Genomic DNA, 8106 nt, shown 5'->3' with positions numbered 1-8106 from the left:
CTTTTTAGAGGTCAGGCTGGGCAAGTGGGAAGTCTGGGAGTTTATTGAGCACACACACACACACACACCCCAGCCTTTTATTTCAGTGGAGGCAAGAGAGATCATGGAGGAGAGAAGCTGTCAGGCCATTGAATACAGGAGTGTAGAGGACAAGGGGAGAACCATGAAGGAGCAAGGTAGGTGGGGCTTGAGTCTGGACAGGACAGCGAGATTAGCAGCCAGGTCTCTAGAATGTTTGAAGGGCCCAAGAGGAACGCAGACCAAATGATCCTTGAAGGGGAAGGACAGGAGCTGAAAACGGTGATCCTGAGGCTCAATGAAAGCCTTAAGGATGCAGGACTCTACAGAAGCCAGAGCCCGTCCATGTGTGGTTTTCTCTGAGCTCTGGGGATGATTGTGAGGTTCCCACCCACTTTGTGATAAAACATTCACCAGATGGTGCCAGGCCCATGTTTTGGCCTGGGAGGGGAATGGGGCAGGTCCCAGAGAAACATACAGAGCAGACTTGTGGATCAGATATTGAGCCCTCAGGGTCTAGCTGCCTCTGCTTATCAGTCACCAATCCTGCTCCTAGGGCTATCTGTCCCTGCAGCCTTTACCCACCCTTTGCAGTGGCACCTAGCTAGGGAATCCACTCATGAGTGGACTACGCCCTAAGCCATCTTCCCCTGGAGCAAAGGGCCTCCATTCAGGATCCAAGAGCTTCCTGTGGAAAAAAAGAAGCTAGGTAGGAAGGCTCTCAATGCACATGGCACAGGTGGCAATGGAAAGCAGGAGAGCCAGGAAAACAGCCCAGGCCCCTATGTGTACCTAGGCCTGGCCGGACTTTCACACCGGTCTCCGGGGAACCTGGCCTAAGAAAGCTGTATGCTCAGCATGGAAAGCCATTATATCTCAAGAATCTGCGCAGTAAACTGCTTGCTTCAGGTTGAAACTCCTATTTGAACCCACCCTCAAGCAGGTTTGTGGAGGACCCATTATTTTTTGAGTTCCTTGGGATGAACTCAGTCCCATTCAGGCCAGCACTCATGAAGCTTTGCCCTTTCTTAATTGTGCCCATTTGACAGGGGGGGTACACTGATCACACATTTGGGGATTTACTCCTTTGGCCATAGAAACCAACCCGGAGACAAGTCTGCAGATTGTTTATATCAAGTCCTTTTTATTCGGATACCACAGAAATACCTTGTCACAATACAAGGGGGAAGGGACACAGAAGTACCACGAGTTCTCAGAGCACAGGAGGACGGCACGGAGTTCACAAGGTCATGTGGAGGACTCGGGTCATTGCACTTACAACTGTAAACTTGTTTGTTTGACTTTGTACAGCACTCTTCCCTCCCTCGGATAAAGGAGAGAAGGAAAGAAGAAAGGGAAGGGAGAGAGGTGGGAAGGGAGAAGCAAAAACAAGACATGGAAGCTAGAGGAAAAGATATTGGAGTGACCACTACTCTCCAGGGTACTGAATTTGGAGAGAAGAAGCTGTTTTGACCCCAGAGGCTGAATGAGGCACGCACACACACACACACACACACACACACACACGCACACGCACACGCACACGCACACGCACACACGCACGGGCGTTCACATGTGTACACACAATATTTCACCACTTCCATGGCTCACCTGTGCCATCACCAATGCACAGAGCAGCAGGATGCTGGCACCCAGGGAGAGACGGAGATGGCATCTCCAAGGGGTTTCATTTGATTAGGCCTATCCCTCTAACCCTGTTGGAGTCCACGACCATAAGTATTTACAGCATGGGTAGGGTAAAGGAGCAAGGGAAGGGGACCAATAGGAAAGACGGCACTGGCATGGCGAAAGACCTGCCTGGAATTTCCCTACAGCCTCCAGAAATAAGCCAGAGTTGCTGCCTCTGCTGATCTTTCCTTGTGGGTCCTGGAACTACCACCTATTCTTGCCAAGGGACTAAGACAGTGGTGGTAGGAGGGGGACTAGCTCCAGGAAATGATTCACTAGGCCCTCAAGTGGGAAAGGAGAGTACTCTTCTTGGGGAGGGGAGTCCTGGGGAAAGCCTGGACTAGACCCCCAGAGACTTCTTACCCATTGGGAGATTTGCCTATTCCTCTCTGCTGCTTCCTTAGTCACCAGAGTCGTAGCGATAGCCACACAAGGCCTAGAATACCCAAGACCCAGAGGCCTACTGCAGCCTTCTTCAGACTGCCAATTTGGGGGTGTCCCGTGGGTATGGATGGGTTAGATCAGGAGTGGCACGTGTCCGAAATTTCCAACTCAAGAGTGTTTGGTGAACAAGGGGATTTGTTGAAAAGCCGGAGCTAGAGGATGGCCTGCTGCCATCTTCTTGGCCATTAGTAAACTGGTCTTGGTCTCTTTAAGTATCCGGCCACTGGGCCTATCCCATAGGAACCTGGTCCTTGCTAATCATTCTTGAATGGTCTCACAGTTCAGGCCTGATCTCTGGGATGAGGCAGCTGTTCCCTGGCATGGGGAAGGCAGCCATTAGGATTAGGTACAAAATAGGAGGAGGCAACAGACTGTGCCAGAAGTAGGCCAAGACATCCCCCCCCTCCCCTCTAAGGAGATATGGAGGCCTTACAGGCATGAGAAATGTAGACCCCTGAGAAAAATGCATGGTGCAAACTAGAGCACACTAAGGGGAAAAAAATCAAGCTTCAAGGGGGATCAGACACCTACTGCCTGCCCCATTGTTGGCTCAGTTGGTGGGGGGCGGGGATGACAACATTGGAATATTTGGGTTTCTGAGAAGAGGGTAGAACAGGAAAGATAGGTATGCCAAGGGCAATTGGGGAGAAAGATACATAGAGCCTTCTAGATGTTTTACTCGCCAGAGGCTTCCCAAGAAGTTGTTTGAACCCATTCTTTAGGTGAACAGTTCATCTGCTCCAGAAGACATTTTTTTTTTTTAGCTAAAGATCAGATCCTGCGGTGGCTCTGACTCGATCTCCCGGCCTCCAGTCCTTTGAACTTCAAAGGAGAAGCATGGAATAGGTTCAGTCAGGACCTAGGGGCCCTAGAGCACAGCTAGGCTCTCTGGGTCTTGTCCTTAGTCTCTGATGATGGTCACAGCCCATCTCTGCCCTTGAACAGGTGCCCTATTGGGAAGGGGCAGCCAGATTTCTCTAGCTTCAGACTGGGTAGGAAAACAACATACATATAGAAATCCTATATCGAACTTGCATAACATTCATACACTTATATCTTGTGCAGGCTCCTACAGTTCTATCTACTCTGGGGTTTTCTTTCTTTCTTTAAAAAAAAAAAAAAAGCCTGTGATCCTGGTAGAGAAAATGTCAGGCCGTGTGGGACCTCAAATCACTTGTCCTCCAGTCTGGTACACTCAGACAACAACTCTGGCAGGTCCTGGACTAGCATATGCAGAAGACAGCCACAAGTGCTCCTAAAGGAAAAGAGGTTCGGAGGCAAAAAGAACTCCAAGCAAGAGGGTCAAAGCATTTAAAAATGGATGAAATCGTGCAAAGAGGCTGCGAGCTGCGCATGCTCCGCTGCAGGGCAGGCGGTAACTCACCTGACAGCAGCGAGTCCTGCCACAGGTCAAACATGCCACAGACTGAGAATGTCACACGCACACACACACACGCACACACACACACATACACACACACACACACAGGGGGAGCAGGGCCAGGGTGAGGGTGGTGTGTGATATGAGCATATCTATTCAGTTTCTCAATTGCACATGTGCAATTAATTCCTTATACGTAACACGGAATTGATTAACTATTAACAGTTGTCTTTGAGGGTTTTTTTTTTTTATAGTTCATTGCATAGAACATTAGAGATGAGACTTGTGGTTGTGTCAGAGCCAAGGGAAGGATTTTTTTGGGGGAGAACTATTGTCCTGTCCATCAGGTGGTTAGACAATAGCATACTTCTCTACACAGGGCTCTGGGCCTTGACCTCGGCTGGCAGGAGCTTTGACCCCTCTGCTCTGAGCATACCCACTGGTGATGGCTTAAGAAGGACTAGAATTGCACAGTAAACAGAAGCGGGCTGAGAGGCTTCCCTAGACCTGGCTCTGGGGTTGTGCTCTTGGTGGCCCCTATTGCTTCTAAGTCAACATTCTCCCTGTGCTGATCAGGGGCAGAGCAAAGAGGAAATCAAACCATCAGTCACGAGGGGAGAGGCAAGGGATGAACAAACAAAATAAAAGAGAGAGAGAGAGAGAGAGGGAGGGAGGGAGAAAAAAGGGGGGGAAGAGAAATATGTTTATGAGGTATACACGTAAATCAAACTGGAATGATTAAGGCTGTTCTTGAAATCAAAAGAAATCCCCAGGTTGGACAGATGAGGAGCCGGCTGGTTGAAATAATGATGGCTGGGGGTGGGGGTGGGGGTGAAGTGGGGGTGGGGAGGGGAGGATGGCTTTAAGATGATAGCTAGCGTGCCTAACACGCTGCCATCCATGGGCTGGGAGACATCTCAGCCGGCGCCCACGCTGCTTTGTCGGTGCTATGGCCTCTTATTGGTTCAGCGATGAGACAGTGGTAGGTCCTAAATGTTTGTAAAGTTCTCCCAACCCCAGGCTGGCCACATGGAGATCTCCTCCAATGTTCACCCAGAGGGCAAAGGGTGAAGGGGGGGGTGGGCAGAGAGGGGCAGGGCCCTGTGGCTACAGAAGGATTTGGGCCAGCTGGAATGTGAAGGAAACAGGAGCCCAGGCTGGGGGGGAGTGGGGGGGGCGTGAGGGGAGGGCCATGCCCCTTCCCCTTCTCCCCCCCCCCACCCCCCTGCCCCTCAGCCCTCAGTTCAAAGCTCCTCTCCAAGGCTGTGGAAAAACGTCTGGCATCTCGGAGGGAGGGCTGTTGGTTTGCCCAAACTCTGTGTATAACGCATTGGAAGCGTTGGCCAAGACCGCAGAGAGGCAGCTGTGGGAAGAGCAGCAGACGGCAGACTTCTCTGGAAAGACAATCAAAGGTTTCCTCCCCCCTTCTTGGAGGGGGGTGGGCAATGGTCCCATTTGTCCAGCAGATACTTCACCCGGGCAGCTGCTGTTTAGAACACATCCTGTCCTCAACTTTGAGACCTGGTCCGCTGTAGCCCACCTGGCTGTGAGTCTTTGGGCCAAAGGTTTGCTAGATTGTAGATGCTTGGGAAAGATTTTTTTAAAAGGGGGTGGGGAGAGGGGGAGGGAGGTGGGAAGAGGAAGCAGGGAGAAAGGGATGGAGGGAGAGAAGAAGAAGAAGAAAAAAAAGGTTTTTGTCAAGATTCCTGGGTACCTGCTTCCCTCCCTCATGTTCCTCTCAGATATTGATCATATTTCTTGTTCCAAAGGACTCACAGGCATGGAGAGACAGGTGCTTGAACAGATTGGAAAAGGACAGGTAGAAAAGAACCAAATCTGCCAGGAAGAGACATAACTTCCTTTTGTTGTTTTTTTTTTGTCGGTGGTGGGACTTGAATTCAGGTCCTGAGCACTTGAACCTGAGCTCTTTCACTCAAGGCTAGTGCTCTACCGCTTTGAGCCACAGCTCCACTTTCGGTTTTTGAGTGGTTCATTGTTCATTGGAAATAAGAGTCTCACTGGGACTTTTCTGCCTGGGCTGGTTTCGAATAGTGACCTTCGCACTTCAGCCTCCTGAGTAGCTAGGATGACAGGCATGAGCCACAGGTACTGGCTTTTTGTTTTGTTTTCTTTTGAGACAGGATCTCACTGTGTTGACCAGGCTTGCTTATCGTTTTTACTTTCTTTCTTTTATTTTAGGTCCAAGACTGGGACTTGAACTTAGTGCCTAACACTTTCAATCACTGGTAAATACTACTAGTGGAGCCATGCTTTTAACCCTGAGGATGGGTTCTTTTCCTTTTTCTTTTCTTTTTCTTTATTTTTTTGACCAGGCTTACTTGAAATGATCTGGTAATTATTGAGGCCTGCCATGGGATAGTACACATATGTTTTCATATTTCTTTCTCTCTCTCTCTTTTTTTTTTTTTTTTTGTTGGTCGTGGGGCTTGAACTCAGGGCCTGGGTGCTGTCCCTGAGCTCTTCAGCTCAAGGCTAGCACTCTACTACTTGAGCCACAATGCCACTTCCGGTTTTCTAGTGGTTCATTGGAGATAAGAGTCTCATGGGCTTTCTTGCCCAGGCTGGCTTTGAACCACGATCCTCAGATCTCAGCAGCCCAGACAGAACTAGGACCCTTGCTCTTCTATAGGTTGAGCTAGTCTGGGACTAAGACTGCTTGGCCAGTGACCCCCTTTTTTCTCTATGTCTTCTTTCTGCTTGCCTCATTCCAGCAATGTCTTGACCATATGACCAAAATTTCTAAGCTCTGTGGAGTTTGGGGACTCTGGCAAAGGGCATCAGTACCAGATGTCAGGGAACTGCCATGGCCTCCCCATTATCCAAAATAATTTTGGACTCAGTGCCTAGCATACATACCTTCAGATGTATGTCACAATTGGCTTCACCAGAGGCCTCTTTCCCCCAGGGTACCACCTAACTTACTTGCCACCACCTCAGACAGCTGATTGGCCTGTTTCCCAAGGGGCTGTTGGCCCATCCCACCTGAAGAAGCCAATCAGGTCCTTTGTAGAGGCTGGCTCATTCACTCAGGCCTTGACCCTCTGCACCCTACTCTGTCCCATCATTCCACCTTGGTCAACACTCACTGTTATACGCAGAGTCCAGAGCTGTGCCCAGGCCTTTGACTCCAGAGATTTTTCCACAGCAATGATATCTTTCTTTATGTCTTTAAGAACCTATGGAGCAGTTACAAAAGAGCATTGGGAAGGAGTTGTGCCAGGGAGCCCTATGTATAACTTCAGTCAGCCCACAGTTATGAGAGCACTTCAAGGAGATAAAAGATAGATACTGGCACTGGTGGCTCACATCTGTCATCCTAGCTACTCAGGAGGCTGAGATCTGAGGATCGCAGTTCAAAGCCAGCCTGGGCAGGAAAATCTGTGAGACTCTTATCTCCAATTAACCACCAGAAAACTGGAAGTAGTGCTGTGGCTCCAGTGGTAGAGCGCTTGCCTTGAGCTGAAGAGCACAGGGACAGCGCTGGGCCCAGAGTTCAAGCCCCACGACTGGCAAATAATAATAATAATAATAATAATAATAATAATAATAATAATAATAATAATAAATAAAATAAGGAGATAGAAAGACAAAGATCCAGGCACCAGTGGCTCATGCTTATAATCCTAGCTACTCAGGAGGCTGAGATCTGAGGATCACAATTCAAAGTCAGCCTTGGCAGGAAAGTCTGTAAGACTCTTACCTCCAATTAACCACCAGAAAACTGGAAGTGGCACTGTGGCTAAAAGTGATAGAACAAAAAAGCTCAGGGACAGTACCCAGGCCCTGAGTTCAAGCACCATGACTCACAAGAAAAGAATAAAGAAAAGGAAGAAAAGAAAAAAGAAAAGAAAAGAGTCGAGTGCCGGTGGCTCACGCCTGTCATCCTAGCTACTCAGAAGGCTGAGAATCACCGTTCAAGGCCAACCTGGGCAGGTAAGGCCGTGAGGCTCTTACCCCCAATAAACCACCAGAAAACCTGAAGTAGTGTTGTGGCTCAATTGGTAGAGCACTAGCCTTGAGCTGAAGAGCTGAAGGACAGCGCCCAGGCCCAGAGTTCAAGCCCCACAACCAACCAAAAAAAAAAAAAAAAAAAAAAAAAAGAAAGAAAGAAAGAAAGAAAAGAAAGAAAAAGAAAAAAAAGACAAAGGACATTGATCTTGTTTCTTGGGGACTTCTACTGAGCTGGCTTCATTCTTCTTTCCATATTCTCATTATATGAGAAAAGCACATTATAGTTCTAGTTCATGCCACTAAAGACTAGATTCTCTCTCTCTCTTTTTTTTTTTTTTTGCTGGTCGTGCAGCTTGAACTCTGGGCCTGGACATAGTCCCTGAGCTCTTCAACTCAAGGCAAGCACTCTACCACTTGAGCCACCACACCACTTCCAGTTTTCTGAGTGGTTTATTGGAGATAAATGTCTCATAGACTTTCTGACCTGGGCTGCCTTTGAAGATCTCAGCCTCCTGAGTAGCTAGGATGACAGGCATGAGCCACTGGTGCCTGACTATATTCTTTTTTAAAAAATTTAAAATATGTTTATTTTTATGATATAT

At 48.5% G+C, this 8106-nt stretch overlaps 1 protein-coding gene across 2 annotated transcripts in view; it reads right to left on the bottom strand.

Moving 5' to 3' along the window:
- Window positions 1–1136: 1136 nt before the first annotated feature.
- The window catches only part of LOC138824081 (protein bassoon-like), a 72622-nt gene continuing 65652 nt past the window's right edge, over window positions 1137–8106 (bottom strand). For both annotated transcript variants that reach the window (XM_070017780.1, XM_070017778.1), the window contains 2 exons: window positions 6640–6729; window positions 1137–5116 (listed from right to left, as the gene is read on the bottom strand). The gene's annotated coding sequence lies outside the window, so the exon portion shown is untranslated. The remainder of the gene's footprint in view (window positions 5117–6639; window positions 6730–8106) is intronic.

The sequence above is a fragment of the Dipodomys merriami genome, unplaced genomic scaffold (genome assembly GCF_024711535.1).
Source record: "Dipodomys merriami isolate MVZ:Mamm:240054 unplaced genomic scaffold, mDipMer1.0.p SCAF_125, whole genome shotgun sequence".
NCBI lineage: Eukaryota > Metazoa > Chordata > Mammalia > Rodentia > Heteromyidae > Dipodomys > Dipodomys merriami.
Note: the sequence above shows the minus strand (reverse complement) of the source record. Positions and strands in the feature narration are given on the sequence as shown.